Source organism: Mesoplodon mirus (assembly GCF_964341445.2).
Source record: "Mesoplodon mirus genome assembly, chromosome: 8".
Lineage (NCBI taxonomy): Eukaryota > Metazoa > Chordata > Mammalia > Artiodactyla > Ziphiidae > Mesoplodon > Mesoplodon mirus.
This window is the reverse complement of record NC_138984.1, coordinates 82063694-82083396: the sequence shown is the minus strand read 5'-3', so window position 1 is coordinate 82083396 and position 19703 is coordinate 82063694. Positions and strand designations below refer to the sequence as shown.

At 37.8% G+C, this 19703-nt stretch overlaps 1 protein-coding gene across 2 annotated transcripts in view; it reads right to left on the bottom strand.

Annotated features, from left to right (window-relative positions):
• XIRP2 (xin actin binding repeat containing 2) overlaps positions 1-19703 on the bottom strand; it is a gene marked incomplete at both ends in the record, with an annotated part of 301350 nt that overhangs the window by 111588 nt on the left and 170059 nt on the right. The gene's annotated exons all lie outside the window — the stretch shown is intronic.

Below are 19703 nucleotides of genomic sequence, written 5' to 3'. Positions count from 1 at the left end.
ATAATATACGTTAATAGATGCAACTTCCTAAGGCCTGAGAAATGTCCACAAGGGATTTCAAAAAATAGCTATATATCAACATTATATGCTTAAGACAGAAGGAAATGAGTTTTTGTTTAATGTCATGCTCATCCTATAGTGATAAACTTAGTAATTACAGAGCTCCCAAACCTATTCAGCTACCATACAAAAGTACAGTTTGGCAGTTCATAGAGATTGTGAAATTACTTCTTTGAGACAGTAATTCAAAACTGGAGAGAGAAAAGTTTCCCAATGGAAAAAAGTATAAAGAATATTTCGAATACAGGGAGTCTAGTGTTTCTTATTTTATAAATTAATACAATCTAATAAAACAAACCAAGTCAATCAGACTAATTATTTTGAATAAAAAATTGTGAAAATAAGTAAATTAGCCAAGACAGCTTGAGAAGCAAAGTGTATTTTTTTTAAATCAAGTAATACATTGAAAAAGGTTTTAATAGCTACTCACAAGTTTTATATTTTTGTACATGAGGTGGTATTTTCTAAACAACAACCATTCAGACAAAGATGTGATAAATTGCTCTTCACTTTTGTTACATTTTAAATACACTGGCATGAATGAGTCAAGTTTGAGAGACAGCTAAAAACTCTAAAACATTTCTCAGAGTAGGTATATTTCCTGTATCTATGATATGGTTAGAAAGGCAGGGCTTCCCTGGTGGCGCAGTGGTTGAGAATCTGCCTGCTAATGCAGGGGACACGGGTTCGAGCCCTGGTCTGGGAGGATCCCACATGCCATGGAGCAACTAGGCCCGTGAGCCACAACTACTGAGCCTGCGCGTCTGGAGCCTGTGCTCTGCAACAAGAGAGGCCGCCATGGTGAGAGGCCCACGCACCGTGATGAAGAGTGGCCCCCACTTTCTCCACTTGGAGAAAGCCCTCGCACAGAAACGAAGACACAACACAGCAAAAATAAATAAATTAATTAATAAACTCCTACCCACAACATCTTCTTTAAAAAAAAAAAAAAAAAAAGAAAGGCAATGCTTTCAGAAAAATAACCTCTTAACTTCTTAGCATGTTTATGTTTTCTAATTTTCACATACAGAATACACACACACATATATATATATATATATATATATATATATACAGATACTACATACATAATATATATACTACATATATACAATATATAATTAGAAAATATTGGAATGTGTTTAATCATCTCATCTTTAAATCTCCCCCCCTCCCCAGTATATGATATATACTATCTTCTTTACTGTGAATGTTTAACTGGAACTAAAAACACTTACAGGAGTAAAACAAAGGAAAAGAAGTTTCCATTTTTTTCAAGGCATTGCCTTTAACATTTGTGTTTCCAACTATTAGCAAAAAACCCAAAGGTTCATAACAGCAGTTTGCTTTACGTTGTCAAGACACAGTGTCAGACAAGCCACGGCATGTGGTGTGAGCTCCTGAGCTAGTGGACGAGCACAGAATTCCCAACTCAGTTCAGTCTGGTGTCCTCTCCCACTGTCACATGAAATGACTCTATGAAATGGATGCAATATGTTTATTTGCTCTTGTTTCAACAATTTAATCCAACTCCTAGCATTGGCAAAAATAAACTAAGTTAAATAAAGAAAAAATCAAGATGCCTAAAAAAGTAGTGATTCTTGTTCAGAAAATTTTCGTTTTGACAAAGGGAGGAATGCTGAACATGGTCCATGAACTTGATAGATAATGTGAAAGTATCATCTCTCTGTTTCATATAGAAACATGAAATGTGATTTGGTGAAATCATTTAAGCAAATTTCAGGCAGTGATGACACTAACTTATGCTATATTGATATTCCCAACTCCGAATTCACAACTATCAAAAGTACATTACATATTGAGGCAGTAGGGGCCCCGCAGACAATCCACAAATGAAAATAGTAGACCCATTTCTACTCCTTGATCATCAGATCCAAGTCAGTCTGTGGCAAGTTCCTTAGCACCCTGGCAAGTGGTAAGAAGGGGCCTGTGTAGAAAAGAACTTCTTAGATAAGGTTGAATTGAGCTATCTCTAATCAAAGCAATGATCTGCTTTAAAATCTTTCAATCTGTTTTATGCACTGTGCTTCTACAAAAGATTTACTCTGAGTGAAAATCTACAGGCTTAAACAAATGCACCCAACACCAGTTTAGAGGGGAAAAACACCACAGCTTTTGATTATGAGAAACTTGGGTTCAAGCCTTCCCTTCACTACTTATTAGCTGCGTGACTTTCTTCACGTCACTTGATATATCTGGGACTAAGTTTTCTCGTATGTTATAGGAAGAGATTTAGTCACTGAACATCTAACATCCAACAATCAACCATTTGTAGTGCAATTTCATCTGAAATTAAATAAAACAAAATAAAGGATTATGATTCATCTGTTGTAGCTTCCAGTCTAGTAAGGGAGACAAAGCGTAGTAAAGCACATAAATAAATGTAAATATGTAACTATGTACAGATTACAAAGGAGAGATACATACACTCTGAGCACCTAAAATAGAGGAATTAGCCTAGTGAGGAAAGTCATAAAAAGCCACCCTGGGGAAAAGATCTTCAGCTGATATTTGAAGGATAAATATCCTACTTTAGCAAAATCTACTCTAGAGGTAGGCTAAGCTTTTCACACTGCAGACCTGATTCTATCATGTGTGCAAATGTACACACTCACACACACACACACACAAATTGCTGAAAATTCTTCAGTAACTCCTCACTCAGCTAAGATCATAATAGTTTGTATGTCCCTCCACTGGCACCACTGACATTTTGAACCAGATAATTCTCTGTTGTGAGGGGCCTATTCTGTACATTGTAGGATGTTTAGCAGCCTTCCTCCTTTTTGCCCGCTAGATGCTAGTAACGCTGTCCCCTAGCCGTGACCATTAAAGTGTGTTCAGACACTGTCAAATCTCTGATGGGGAGCAAAGTCACCCTTGGTTGAGAGCCACTGCTCACGAGTTGGATGGACTGGAGGAAGGTCAATATGTACATGAGAAGATCAATTATGAGAGTATGGTAGTGCTCCAGGCAAGCGACGACAAAGAGTGGTTATGGAAATAAAGAGAAGTGAACTAAGTTGAAAGCTATTTAGGATGTAAAACTGACAAGACTAGATAATGGACTGAATCTGAGGTTTGAGAAAGACAGAGAATTTCATTTTTCTTTCTGGCGTACACAGCTAACTGAGTTGTGGTATGATTAAATAATGTCAGAGCACCAGAAGAAGCCTGATTTGGGAGAAAGGAAAGACCATGAATTGGGTACCAAGATGTTCAAAAGACATTGGATTGGTAGTCTTGGAGCTCAGTGGAGAGGTCTTAACTGAACAAGTAATTTGTGAGTCATCTGAGTTATAGTGGTTGGTAATTGAAACAGTAGGTGTGAATGAAGTTGCTTCAAGAGTGATGAGGAAAATGTCCAGAGCCAAGCCTTGAAAAATGCTGACATTTAATATGATGGCAGAGGAGCAAAAGCAGACAAGAAGAAGGATGGAAGAAAATTAGAAGCGAAGAATATTGTTAACAATATTTAATTCTTACTGAGAGTATAAATTAGATAGGAACTTAAATATAATATATCCTTTGAGTTTAGCAACATGCATATAAACTGTAGAGCAAAACTGTTTTGGTGGAAGTAAAAAGACTGGAAGGCAGATCGAACTGGTGAAGGGTTGACTGAGAGATAGTGGGTGAAGATAATTTCTTGAATGGTTTAGTGTTAAAGTGAAGGGGAGAAATAGAGCAGTAACTTGAGAGACGTGTTTTGCTTATTTTGGTCGTAAAGAGAGAGACTTGCATATGTTGAAAAGTCAATTGAAGGGATTAGTGAGTTGGAGAGGTTGGCTGTGCTGAGGAGAGAAGGAAAAATCAATGATGTAAAATCCCTGAGTGGGGCAAGAATATGGCACCCAAGGTGCGGAATCAAATATAACACAAAGATAGGAGAACATAAAGCATTCTGGTTGTCACTGATGGGAAGGAAGGTGAAGTTACCATAGATATAGGTGATTTGTATGCTTGGTAGCTTGAAGACAGGAACATCCCAATCTGAAATTGTCTGTTTTCTCAGTTAGGATGTGAGGTCTGAAGAAACTGGGAGGAGTATTGGGAAGACAATGAAGAAAGTTTAATTTCATTGCTGTGGGGTATGGGAAGTGAGATGAGCAGACAGAGGTGGCCATGCCTAATGCAGCACTGGGTGCCCATTTGAGGTTAGTAATATCAAGTTTACAGGGCTATTGTTAGGTGTTATTGAGTGAACTTCTCTGAAATTTCTCCACAGTTCTACTTTAGACAATGAGAAATTGGATAGTTGCTGACTTCAGCCAGATAGAGGTTTTGTGAGGAAATAAAAAGAAAATTGGTATTGTAGGATAGTCTAAGGTGTGGGAGGGGAGAGGTATTAGGGAATTTAGGTTACCATCAAGAGAAATAAGAGAGTGATTGAAATGATACACCATGGTGTGCAAGATGGATCTAAAGGGAAGAAAGTAAAGGAATGGTGGATCAGAAGACAGAAAAAGGATCAACAAACTCACTCTTGGTGAGTTTAAAGAACACTTGTATGTACAGTGAATACTTGGTGAAGCAAATTGGAAAGAAAGGCGAATGAGCTGTTCGCTTTACTGATTTGGGAAGTAGAACAGTTACAGTTGCTAGGATCCAGTTGTGACCATAAAAATGGAAGCTAAAGTGGAGTAGAGGAGAAAGTTGTTAAATAAGAGGAAAGCTAGGAACTCAGAGGCTATGATATCTCAGGTTAATGGAAGGGCTTGGAAGGCTGAGAAAGACTGTAAGTTAAGTCTCAGCCTCCCTGGTAAGCAAGGGAACCTTAACTGAAATTTAATAAATAACAATGATGAAGGGGGACAAGATGGTACACCTGACTGCCATGAGCCTCAGATGATCACAGTTTTTAACAAGAGAGTGGGAGAGGAGTGGCCAGAAAGAACAATGGCCTCAAAATACACAAGGAGGATTCAAGGATGATGATTTTTCAAGGGAGAGTCATGCTCCTGTTAAGGCAAGAAAGTAGAGAAAGCATTTGTGGAAGAGGTTGAGGGTAGAGAGGAGGTTGCTGATGATGGACAGGTAGCCCCAGAAGTACTGATGCAAGCTCTGGTTTAAATAATATCCAAAAAAATAAAATCTGTCAATAATGTTTATAATCTTTTCTAGCTTTAAAACACCTTGAAACCAGGAAAGACATGGAAAATAGGATAAATTTAAGCTTAAAAGTGAATGAAAACTTTTTTTTACATACATTTATTTCTTTAACATGATATATAATTATTATCTTAGAAGATAAAATATTTATTTTTAGAAGTGTCAGAATGGAAAATGCCAACTTTTAATCACAATCTAGCATCTACTCCCCAAGAGAACATGGAGCTATATAAGATCACCTAAAATGGTCAGAACATCTTCCCAGGAACTTCAAAGGAAAGTGGTTTGCCTTATTACTTTGTATTTTTTCCTCTCAGTATGGATTCATGAGTGACAGGGTCACTGAGGTGGGAGGGGGTGGAAGGTGAGCAGGGACTAATAAAATGAGAATGTTTGGACTTGTCTATATTTAAAGTGCTGAGCTAGCTCATGTACATTCTCGACTCAGTGGGTTCTTGCCTTCAGAGAAATAAAAAGGAAGTTTTATGCCGACATAAAGAAAAGGCCAGAAAGAAAGGGAAATTATCAAAATACAAGAGACAAGTGAAGAAACCTCCTCATGATGAATTCTGCTGACTTGAGGGAAAAGGAGAACTCCAATCATGGCTTGAAGACTTCATGAATGAATAATTCTCCTGAAGGTTTATAATCCCTTTTTCCCAACCCCTTTTCTGGAAGGTTTTATCTCCTCCCTCCGTGTATTTTTTCTTTTTAAATTAATTAATTAATTAATTAATTAATTAATTTTTGGCTGCGTTGGGTCTTTGTTGCTGTGCGCGGGCTTTCTCTAGTTGCGCGAGCGAGGACTACTCTTTGCTGCGGTGCGTGGGATTCTCATTGTCGTGGTTTCTCTTGTTGCAGGCTCTAGGTGCACAGGCTTCAGTAGTTGTGGCACGTGGGTTCAGTAGTTGTGGATCTCGCGCTCTAGAGTGCAGGCTCAGTAGTTGTGGTGCACGGGCTTAGTTGCTCCACAGCACGTGGGATCTTCCCCGGCCAGGGCTCAAACCCGCGTCCCTTGCATTGGCAGGCAGATTCTTAACCACTGCACCACCAGGGAAGCCCCCCGCTCTGTGTATTAAAAATATCATTTCCCTCGTAACACAATTTAGTGCAGCCTTCTCTATGAAGTTCCTTCAATCATTCCATTCCACAGCATCTTTCATCCATTCAACATACTTTTGAACATTTAATATGTCTCAAGCACTGTTCTAGTCACTGTGAATACAAAGATGATTAAGCTTCAGGTTGGGTCCTCAAGAAGCTCATAGTCTAGTGACAGAGAAAGTACATCAATTGACCCTTGTAACACAAAAAAGAGTGTGTAATGGTAAGGAAATGCAGGCATCCTGGACACACAGAGGGAGAATTTCTTTAAGATGTGGTCAGAGCGAGCTTCCTAGAAAAGGTTATGTCAGAGCTGATTCATGGACTGAAGTTGAATTCCATCCTGTAGGTAACAGGAATCCTTGAAAGTGAATGAAATAGGGGTAACAAGATTAAATTCATACTTTAGATAGATATCTGTCAAGTATATGAAAAATATATAATAATGGAATAAGATGACTATCTTATATAGTAAGTATAATAAGGAGCTTATTAAAATTTCCATTTGAGGGATGGAACAAGCCTACAACAGACTAGTGAGAAGGGGAGTAGAAAGAGAGCACATTAAAAAGGTATAATATTTACACATAAAATTAGTAATTTGTAGGATAAAGGTAGTAGAGGAGTGAATGAAGTCTAGCATAACTTATAGATATTCTAATTTGGATGGTTGTATAAAATTAATAAAACAGGATGAATTTCTTTTCCAAACCCAAAGAAGTTAAGGCCAATTTCAGGGTTCCTTCCGGACCCACCACACAAAGTGAGGTGATCTAGGAGGGATCCTGGGAGATCAAGCATATACCACACCCTAACGGTTTTGGGGCAATATTACTCCGGATGGAAGCAACAGGGGCTTCTGTTTCTCCCGGTACATATTTCACACATGAAAGTGAAATTTAACTTTTCCATGAAAATATTGATAAAAAACAACAGAGTTATCTTGCTTTAAAAATGATGCCTCGGTTTCATTTTTGAGGGGTTGGTAGGTGCAGCCTCCTCTGTGAATAAGGTCTTTGACATGTGGAATATGAGTTTTCCATGAAACATCCAGATGAAGTCATCCAGGAGGCAGCTACATTTCTCAAAAGAGAAATCTGTGCTAGAGTGAAAGATTGAGGACTCACTAGCAACAAGCTGATAGTTACAACAGTAAGAGTGTATTAAATTACCCAATTAGAGTATATGGAATAAGCGCAGAGAGCTGAGGAAGAACTTCACTGGCATTTAGGAGACAGGCGAAGGAAGATTATCTGGGGAAGGCAGTAGAGGAGGAACAGTCAGAAGCAGGGCCACTCCCAGTCCACTCGGTGCCTTTAGCTAATCAGAAAAAGGTGCCTTCTCTTCCAGACACATTCCATCTGTCAGAAAGTTGTCATACAATATTGATTTTGTTAGACCAGAACATGTTACTGCCACCTGCTGGAAAATGTCACAATAGATACATGATTCTATCTTATTTTTGCTGGGCACCTCTTTCCCTAGATGTGTGACCTTAAGCAGATTACAACCTGCACAACTGTACGTGGCTGCCAGAAGCAGCCAATGAAGAGTGAAGGCCATGAATGCCAAGGATGTAGGGCATTTTCAGAAAACTGGAGAAAAGAAACACTCCTTGAAGAAATCTTAAAGGCCAGCATTTCCTGAATATTACTTTGTGCTACAGGTTCTGCTCTATATACATATTTTTATTTGATACTTTAAACAATACTCTGAAGTAGTTATCTTTTTTGTTTGTTTGTTTCAGTACTTTGAGTTACAATGCAATACTACATCATTGTTTATTTTGTTGTTCAAACTGTTTCTGCTTTGGCCACTGGGAGCTCTTTCTTTCTTTCTTTCTTTCTTTCTTTCTTTTTTGGCTGCACTGCCCTACATGTGGGATCTTAGTTCCCTGACCAGGGATCAAACCTGTGCCTCCTGCAGTAGAAGCTCAGAGTCCTAACCACTGGACCGCCAGGGAATTCCTCTAAAGTTAGAGAGCTTAAGTAACTTGAATAATTTGCCCAAGTCCACACAGTATTAAGTGCTAGACCTTGGTCTCAAATGCTGATCTGTCTGATTGTTAGTTGATACTTTTAATTGCTACATAAACCTGTCTTCTTACTGTAATTTATTAATCAATCCCCCAAATTGAAATAATATGGGTTAGAATGGGATGACAGGTAAAGTATCAACTCCTTTCCAGCTATAAATGGGCCTTATTCCTCCTTAGACCTTTAGTAGCATTATGCCTTATACATTGCAGGCATTTAACAAACATTGAGCTGAATTTTTAAAATCTCATGACATTTTATATTCACATAGCATCCAGGAACAGAAGTAGAAAATAGGCAAATTCAATAATTAGATGGGGAAAGTGTGATGAATGTTACAACATAACACACCCTATTGCATGCCACTGCTCAAGAAGGGTCAAAAGAAATCTTGTCTAACTCCCTCATTTAATCACACTTGATAAATATTTTCAGTGTTGGGTTTATCAGGTGAATTAACTGGGCTGCATGATTTCCCAATAACTTCTCAGTAACTTGGCATTTAGAACCTTTTAATATGGCTCCACCGGGCCCCATCTGCCTATGCTAGCCCATCCCACTGGCTGTTCTCAAAGGTAAATATCTTTGAGGTATTTACCTAAATACCTATTTACCTTAAGGTAAATACCTATTTGCCTTAAGGTAAATACCTAAATCATCTCTGCACTTTCTGCTTCTCCACTTGTGTTCATACATGTTTGCCTAAAAACACTCTCCCCCATATACCCACATGCCATATTTTCCTATAGAAATTCCAACTGTCTTTTCACATGAGGGTTAAGTGGCTCTTGCTTTAGGAAGCTTTCTCCTAATGCCACAGCGTAAAGCAATCCCTCCCACATCAGAACTCCTCTAGTATTTGCAATCTCCTTGATGTCTCTTTTTCACTCTGCTTTTCATTCTACTCTTTTTTTTATTTTAAATTTTTGTTTTGTTTTTAAAGTATAGTTGATTTACAATATTATACTAGTTTAAAGTATACAGCATAATGATTCAATATTTTTATAGATTATGTGACATTTAAATTTATTACAAAATAATCTACTCATTTTTGACACATCTTGTTTTCCCCATTACACTGTCAGCTCATTAAGGTTATGCTTTATTCATCTTTATAGTCCACATGACATCTAACACACTGCTTTCCTTGAACACTGCAGATACTTACTCAATATTTGTTGAATGAATTCAAATAATTTTTGAATTTTATATTCACATAAAAACTTAGAACTCAATACAATCTAGAAATGTCCAGAGATGGTAAAGACATGTGAGATAGAGTGAAAGGGCAGACATTAAAAACAAAACAAGACAAAACAAAACAAAAAAAAACAGGCTAACTCCTTTGGGGAGAGAAGGAAAAACAAAATTTATACATTACACAGGATAACTCAAAACTTTACTGCCAATACTTTAAAAATATTCCTTTAGATACAACTCAGCAGTCTAATGCAAAGCAATTTTATCACAATTTTAAAACTTTAAACTTAAAAAAATCTATGACACATGAAATAAACAATTGGAGTATTAAAATTATTGTCTATAAGCAAGAATATATGCATTTTTGTTAAAGTGCTATAAAAAATTTCCTTTTTAAAAACTGATTATCAGTTATTATGGTATTTCTATTACTCCTTCCAGCATGGGTTTAAATATTAAATAACAGAATAGAAGCTACCATTTTCCAGGGAAGAAAATAAATCAATAATTTTTATAACTTTCAAATTGCTTTTATCAATGCTTATTGACTGTACAGCAATAAAATTAACATCATCCACATCACTCCTATAGGTACTTTTTTCCCAAGTAATCCTACAGTCTACTGTTCTACTATGGTGCACACAGATACCACATCCAACCACGTTAATTAATCCATTTCACTTACTACTGTTATGGGCTGAATTGTGTGGCCCTCCCCTCATCCCCAATTCATATTTTGAAGCCTCAATGCCCTGTAGCTCAGAATGTGACTGTCTTTGGAGATAGGGCCTTTAAAGAAGCGATTAAGTTAAAATGAGGCCCTTAGGGTGGACCTTATCCAATCAGACTGGGGTCCTTATAAGAAGAGGAAATTTGGACTCCCTAATAGATACCAGGTGTGCACATGCAGAGGGATGACCACAAGAGGAGGTACCAGAGGGTGGCCATCTGCAAGCCAAGGAGAGAACCGACCCTGTCAGCAAGTGTATCTTGGATTTCGGTCTCCGGAATTGTGAGAAAATAAATCTCTGTTGTTTAAGCCACCAAATCTGTGTATTTTGTTATGGCAGCCCTAGCAAATTAATATAGTACGCTTAGAGCAGTAAGGATATAACTGGTCATTGAATACATCTATTAAAGTAAGTTCCTCAGTAGCTTTAACAACAACAGACGTATTCAACTAGTTGTGTCTCTACAGCCAGACAGAAACGTTCTTACTAACTACCACTAAGGTGGTCTCTCCTTAGTGAGAGACCGATAAGTCTCTCACTTATTGGATGAATTTAACAGGATAACTATCAGAGTAGTTGTGCATCACACTTTTTGAATGCGTTTACCTCACCATATCTACTCTGCTTTGGAAGTAAGGCTCACATGTGATATAAGGTATGCAGGCCATAGCTTCTGAGACTAAGCCATAGGCAAAAGTTTTCCTAGTTATTTTATAACCTCCTGACAAAAGTGAGATTCATTCTTGAAATTCTGACTTTTGCAAATACGTTCCCACTGTGACTCTGTCTGCATTCTGGTCAATGTTATTAAATTCTGACAGATTTTTAGGTCCTCAGGTGAAATGAACATAAGCCTTATCTGTCTCTTGACAAGCCAATACAAATCAAGGCACAAAGTTCCAAAGAATTCTCTGGCAGAAAGACCTAAAGCAAAAAACCATAAACACATAAATAGCACTGACCCTCAAGATCATTCTCTCTGTGTTTTATTTTATGTTACATTTGATTTCTTTTCTTTAATTCTAGGTCCACCACTTAAGGCCATTCTTCACTTTGACTTCAGTTCCGCAATGATGTAAAGACTTCTTGAATTTTATCTCTAAACCTGTGATGTATACTAAAATTCTCCCAAACATTTCTTCTTTAGAATTCCTGAAACGGATGCCATGGCCCTCAGGAACAAGGGTATGTCTCTACCATCTTTCATCTTTTCCTCTTAGTGCCCTGCAGAGGGCTAGGAATGGAGGAGGCATGCAGTAAGAAATGTTCTCAAAATAAAAGACGGTCTCTAGGATTTCTGTAGATCACCTAATATAATAAATGCGCCTACCAATCTTTACTATATTATCAAAGAATTTGACAAATATATTAATTCAAAAAGAGGGCTTTTGCTCACAAATGCAACTAGTGGGCCATCATATAGCTGCAGGACTCAGGAGAGCTCAGCCACCGGGACCTTGGGTCTCCCTGAAGCCAGAATCGGGTCCCTTCAGAGGATGCTCTCTGGTGCCTATGCTCTGCCAGAGAGGTTGGTGAGCCTGGACAGCCAAGCCAACACTGTCACAGCCAAGTAAATGCTGTCACCTATACTTCTGGGGCTGGAAGCAATGTTGCTATCAACTATGGGTAGACCTTCAACCTTTCCAATGCCTGTTATGTTATTTCTCTGCAGAATGAGCCTGCTCCTCCTCGCCTCTCTTAGAACGTACAAATGGGTATAAAGCAACTCAGCACACATTCACCTTCTTGGTGTGAAACCTTGTACTGTGCCCTACACGTTAAGTTAGATGTTATCATTCCTGTTTTCTAAGTGGAGGAAATGAAGTACAATTATAGTCCTGGTTCATAGCCCCATTTTTGGTTGATTCCAAAATGAAAACTCCTAGGTCCCAACTTTTTAAAGAAAATATTCTGTACATATGTGTGCCCCATTATTTAATATTCTTGGAAGAAGGACTCTTCAGGGAGGGGAAAAGCTGATTCGGGTCTTGAATGCATGTTTCCTCATTTCTTTAGTTTAACTGATCTCATTTAGAAGCTGGGCATGTCCATGATTATTTTGTTATTTGTTATTGACCTAACAGAAAGAATGCTGTGAAATTGAAAGAGGTATGTTTTGAAGTTCACTGAAGTTCCCCATGTGCAAAAATAAACCATGTTGTTATTTGAGCTTTGAGTGGCAGTGCATATCACTATGTCCCTTCGTTTCTCACCTCCTTAGAGACCATGTTCATCTGACTTGCTGTGTGCCTAAGAAAGCCTGTGGCATTTTATGCTCTGGGAGATCTGAACACAAATTCCCCCTGAGATGTAGCTTTTTAGTGCTATGTACCCTTATTTTCATGCTGGCATCCTATTTCGGCAGTTAATTTTCCATAAAAAGCAGAAATACCACATTCTTCTCCTTCTCAGTCAAGAATCAAATTCTTCAGCTTGCCCCAGTTGCTCTAATTTTCTTAAATAGACCCCTAAAGTATTTTATGATTATCTTTATTAGTTGGAGACTATATCCAGGCTTGAAATAATTCTAATGAAAAGAAAACTTCTATTAAAATATTCTAACTAGTTTCAATCGGCCATATTACTGGCAATGGAAAATTCCCTAATGGCTAAACCCTTTAAAGCTAATCTGCTTTAATACAATTTAAAACTGATATGCCATTTGAGATTTAGGTGTTAGCATGCAAAGTGTTTTCTTTTCCTATTCGTATATTCACTTGTTATTTCATTTCCCCTTAACTTTTTGAAAATGAGAAAACCCAACAATATTCCCTAGTGTTGCATGAATGAGTTAAAAGCAAATTTCTGTATTCAAACTATCATACTAAAAAATGCAAAAGAATAAAGTGAAAAAATGTATACTTGCATGGATGATGATCTAACAATGCTCAGAGTGAATCATTTATGTTACCTGAGGGACACGAAGTTCTTGACAACTAGAACATTCACATGATTCTGTTGAGTTGCGGTGACAAGGTGGAAAATGGCTGGAAGCTAGTCGGACCTGGGTTTAAATTTCAACTTCATCACTTTCCGGCTTAGTGAATTTGAGAAAATTATTTCATCTCTGTGAGCTTCCATTTCTTCCTCTGTAAAATTATGACAATATTGTTCACTTTGAGGTGAATATAAAATATGGTATTGGGTAGAGTAGGCATTCAACACCTGATAGCTACTCCATAGACATTTCAATACATGATTTTAACAATCATCAATGAAATACTAAGAAGGAAACAGAGTTTTCCAAGTCAAAGAGACACTTCAGAGAAGACTTCTTGGGGAATGTATTTGATTTCTGGCTGTGAATTCTCTTCTAGACACTAAATTGAATATTCAGAAAAAAATGTGGTCCTCATAAGGTATAAATATTTATATTCATGGGCTAATTATGCCATGTTGAGATTTTGTTAAAAAGAGAGCCTGAGATATATGCTCTTATGAAGTTTCTGACTGTCCATGTTTTACAAAAGATAGAATCTTCTAATTATCAGAAAAGATGGGCTTTTATCTTCTTTCATCTCTTATGAGCTATGGGAACTTGATATATCATAAACTCCCTGTAACTCTTTTTCTTTACCATAAATTGAGGACAATGATAACTCAGACTTACTGAAGTGATAATTAGAATAATCACCGAAAATAATGCCTATAAAATGCCTTAGATGCTTCGGAGGCAGTGTTGCTCTCATTCAAAGTTCGAATTGTTCAGAATCAAGAAGTAGAAATATTGAGACTTGTGAAGGTATCACATACCCTAACACTGTTATTTGCTGTTTGTAGGGAATACAACACTTAGCACCATGGAGGAACAGGTGGCAAAGAAAGCTTGCTCAAGTCCTCCCTTCCTTGGGGACTGTGCTCTCTGCTAGAAATAACACTGTGGAGCCCTAGGAAGCCAGATACGCTCCCATAGAGAAGTTCACAGATACGCTCCCAGAGAGAAGTCCATGGAGTGGCATTGAAGATGTACAGAAAAGGCCTCATCTTTTCCTGGGAGAGTTCCCATTTCTGTATTATGTACTACAGATGGTCAAAAAAATGTCAAGGGAAATCAGCCCCACTGTGACTGAGGTAAATCATTTCAAAGGCTCAGGGAAAAGTGGAAAGCATACTAGCACTCTACAATCTCTCATCTCTCAGAAACTCATTTTATAAATCCCCATGAACAACACAACAAGCTGTTTTAAATGTAGTAGCACAGAAAGGGAGGCTCTAAGTGGATTATCCATCTAACATTTTTACAATGCTGAAAGGGAAAAGAGAGCTCTTATAGGCCAATTAGATCAGCACTTTGCATGCATGACAGACTGATGTTTAACATTTGCAGCAATGAGGGAGAGAAGCAGAAGCAAAATTGTCCTATAAATAAACTGCTGAACTTTAGCATGTGCCATATTAAGAAATTTTCAATCTTCTTAACTCAGAAACTGTGTGCTTTGAATTATAATTATTTCTGTAGCCTTTGGAACAATTGTTGGCATCGTAAGTATAATCCATTTGTTCATTCAGCAAATATTATTAAGCAACTATCAAATGCCAAAAATGTTATCGAAGACTGATATTTTAGAGAGGTGAATAGTCAAGAGCTTGTACTTCAAGAGCTCCCAGTCTGGTAGAAGCACCTGTAGGCTGGTGCAATTGTTCTCCGAGGTGGTGAGTCATGAGACTGTGCCCAAGTACTGAACTTTGCAAGTGAATTACATATACTTCCTCTTTGCCCTATTTCATGGTGATCCCCATAGTATTTTATTCTTGTTCTGCATTTCAAAGCATTATCTTAATTTAAAAGGGGTGCAAGGGGCTTCCCTGGTGGTGCAATGGTTGAGAATCTGCCTGCCAATGCAGGGGACATGGGTTCGAGCCCTGGTCTGAGAAGATCCCACATGCCGTGGAGCAACTAGGCCCGTGAGCCACAACTACTGAGCCTGCGCGTCTGGAGCCTGTACTCCGCAACAAGAGAGGCCACGATAGTGAGAGGCCCCCGCACCGCGATGAAGAGTGGCCCCTGCTTGCCACAACTAGAGAAAGCCCTCGCACAGAAATGAAGACCCAACACAGCCAAAAAAAAAAAAAAAAAAAAAGGGGTGCAAGGCCAACCACTGCAGCAGAAAACCATGAGTTCATTTAGGAGAATGTATCATTCCTATGACCACCATCCATCATGTACATTTAGAAGTTAGGCCACGGAGACTACTATCTCACATCAAAGAGCTGAAAGAGTCATTTGTCAGTGGACATTTTGCTCTTAAAACTGGATATATTTTAAGAAATCACATTTGTCAATGGAGAATACCTAAGAAGCTAAATTAAAGAGGATGAATTTAACAACTAAAATTCTATAAAGACCATTAAATTTACCTTAAAATATTGTTTCTGTCCATGCACATAGGAAGCTTCAAAGAAAGAGTAGTGTATATACTCAACCCAATTAAAATATTATTCCATTTCAAAGAAATTGTATCTGCCTTCTCCCTTAATTTTCACAACTGGATTAAAGTGAAACAGGCATTATTTTTTTCCTCTATATCTATGATCATGCATCTCCAGTCCACCCTTGCTTCCTTTTTTAAATATAATTTTTAAAAAATTTATTTATTTAATTTATTTATTTTTGGCTGCGTTGGGTCTTTGTTGCTGTGTGTGGGCTTTCTCTAGTTGTGGCGTGCGGGGGCTACTCTTTGTTGTGGTGTGCGGCCTTCTCATTGCGGTGGCTTCTCTTGTTGTGGAGCACGGGCTCTAGGCACACAGGCTTCAGTAGTTGTGGCTCGTTGGGTTCTAGAGCGTGGGGTCAGTAGTTGTGGTGCACGGGCTTAGTTGCTTGGCGACATGTGGAATCTTCCTGGGCCAGGGATCGAATCCGTGTCTGCTGCACTGGCAGGTGGATTCTTGACCACTGCGCCACCAGGGAAGTCCTCAACCCTTGCTTCTTTTCTGTATACCAAGTGGTATCCTCCCTTTTCTAAGACTAATTCTCTCACCTGTGCCCTTATTACCACACCTTCTGCCAGAGTTCTCATCTCTGGGTGTTGTTGGGGCCCCACTCTGCATTAATTAAATCAGAATCTCTCAGAGTGGAGCCAGGATTTAAGTACTTTTAAAATATTTTGCAGGAGATTCCAATGTGCAGCCAGGATAATTGCACTTTCTTGTCTTCTTGGAGATCTTACTCTATAGTTATCCAGCGTCTCTAATGTATGTCAGAAAAATTATCTAAAATTTGAAAATAAGGCCAAAAGCATGGAAGGTGCATTTCAATATCACATTGGAGCTAAGGCACATAATGATTGTCTTGGGAAATGTATTTAATTTACCTCATATGTTTACTAGAGATCTGAAGTCCAAAATCGGAGACTTAGAGAAGACACATGTTAATGTGTATATTTTTGTCCAAAAGAGTTGCAATTTCCGACCAGTGGAACTGATAACTCCAGTGACTTATGGTGTGTTGGACATGATCAAGTTTTATATCTAATCCAGTAATCTTATCCTAACATATCTTTGTTAGATTGCCTATAACAATCTCAGCTTCTCAGATGCTGTAGGAACAGGTCACAATATCACACTGCTTCCTTCATTAATTAATGAGTTATATAAAATCTTTGACTTTATATTTCCATTTGTCTGTTATGATTTTTGCCTTTTTTTTTCTTTTTTTTTAGCTAATTGGGCCTCTCACTGTTGTGGCCTCTCCCGTTGCAGAGCACAGGCTCCAGACACGCAGGCTCAGCGGCCATGGCTCACGGGACCAGCCGCTCTGCGGCACGTGGGATCCTCCTGGACCGGGGCACGAACCCACGTCCCCTGCATCGGCAGGCGGACTCTCAACCACTGCGCCACCAGGGAAGCCCAATTTTTGCCTTTTTGAAAATTATATTTTAAATACTTTTAACTTTTCCCCAGTTATTAGGTTCCTGCTAAAGAACATTCTAAGATGCCAATGTTTATCTAATGTTAAAAAAATTTTTTTTTTTAAATTTTCTTCTCCTGGTTCCCTTTCAGGAGCTCATTATCTTCCTCCTCCTTTTTGAAAACCCTGGAAAGAACTGTCCACTGCCACTACCTCCACTTCATTACTTCTCACTTGCTCCTCAACACATCCCAATGCAGCTTCTGCTTCCACCGATTCACTGCATTGATCTTGCCATGTTGTCAATCTCATCTATATCCTCCTTGCTGCTGAAATCAATGGACATGTCTCAGTCTTTAATTCACTTAACACTCTAGGCTCCTTTCTCCCCTTGAAATTATCTCCTTCCCTTGGCTTCTATGACACTGCACTCTCTGGATTTTTCTCCTATTTCTTTGGTCACCTTTGTCTATTTCTTTCCTGTTCTGTCATAGTCCTCTTTTTTCTCTCTCTCTCTAATATTCTATTACCTAGAATATATAAACATATACATAAACATATATTCTAGGTAATCTCATCTTCATGATTTCTATCTATATATTTTAAACTCCCTGTAGATCTTGCAGATACCAGAAGAATAAAAAAGGAATGTTGTTCATCTCTCCACACATAATATGATAGCTCAGATGAAGAGGACTAATTCCTTGAAATGCACTAAATATCAAAACTTACCCAGGATAAAACATAATTTTCATAACCCCATAACTACTAAAGAAATTGAATTTGTAATTTTAAAACTCCCCAAAAAGAAATATCCAAACACATAATATTTTTACTTCAGAACTGTACCAAATATTTTAAGAAGAATTAGGACAAATTGTATAGAATCTCTTCCAGGAAAATAGAAGAGGAGGGGACACCTCCCAATTAATTTTATGAAACTAGTATTACACTGATATCAAAATCAGACAAAGATAGTACCAAAACAAAATAAAACAAGACATAATGACTACAGAACAATATCATAAATATAGGTACAAAAATTCTTAATAAAATATTAACGAGCAGAATTCATAATATATAAAAGAATTTTACACCTTGAACAATTATAGGGATGCAAGGCTGGTTTAATATTCTAAAATCAATCCATAAAATCCACCACATTAATAGATGGAAGAAGAAAAATCTCAGGATTGTATGATTTAATGCAAGAAATTTTGACAAAAATAATCACTAATTCATGATAAAAAAAAAACTCTCTGAAAAGTAGAAATAGAGGGAAACTTCCTCAACTTGACAAAAGCATCTACAAAAAACGTAGAGCTAACATGATACTTGACTGTTTCCCACTGAAACTGGGAACAAAGCAAGAATGTCCATTCTTACCAGTCTGATTCAGTATAGTACTGGAACTTATAGCCAGTGCAGTAAGGCAACTAGAGGAAATAGAAGCAGGTAGATTAGAAAGTAAGGATTAAAAATGTTCCTATTTGGAGATGACATGATTGCCTGTGTAGATAATCTTGGGTCATTTACAAAAAACTTCTTAGGATGAAAAAGTGAGTTGAGCAAAGTCACAGAATACAAGATATACAAAAAATATTTAATTTCTTTGTACTAGCAGTGAATACTTGCACGTTGAAATTAAAAATACAATAAGATTTACAATTGTTCAAAAATAAACTATGTGTAAATAAAACATGTACAGGACTTAGATGCTAAAAACAACAAAACACTGATGAAAGAAATAAAAGAAGATCTAAGTAAAGGAAGAGGTATATATGTGGAAATCAAAGAAACTAGAATAGCTAAAACAATTTTGTAAAAAAAAAAAAGGAATAAAGTGGGAGGAAAAAATCAATCTGATTTTAACAAGTATTGTACAGCTACAGTAATCAAGACTGTGATATTAGCAGATAAATGCATAGATTTATGCAACAGAATATAGAACCTAAAAAAAGACCCATGCAAATATGCTCAACTGATTTTTGACAAATGTGCAAAAGCTATTCAATGGAGGAAGCATAGATTTTTAGGCTTTTCAACAATTACTGGAGCAACTGGACATCCATAGGCAACAACAAACAAATAATAAAAAAATCACAAGTGGCTTCCCTGGTGGCGCAGTGGTTGAGAGTCCGCCTGCCGGTGCAGGGGACGCAGGTTCGTGCCCCGTTCCGGGAGGATCCCATGTGCCGTGGAGCGGCTGGGCCCATGAGCCATGGCCGCTGAGCCTGCGCGTCCGGAGCCTGTGCTCCGCAACGGGAGAAGCCACAACAGTGAGAAGCCCATGTACCGCAAAAAAACAAAACAAAACAAAACAAAACAAAAACAAACAAACAAAAAAAACCACAAGGTAAACCTTACATCTTACACAAAATTAAATCAAAATGGAGCATGGATTTAACTGCATAATGTAAAACTGTAAAACTTCTAGGAAGTAAACATAGGGGAAATTATTCAGGATCTAGAGCTAGGTGAAGAGTTTTAGACTTGATATAGAAATAATGATCCACAAAAGGAATATTGATAAATTAGACTACATCAATATTGAAAACTTTTGCTCAGCTAAGAACGTTGTTAAGAGGGTGA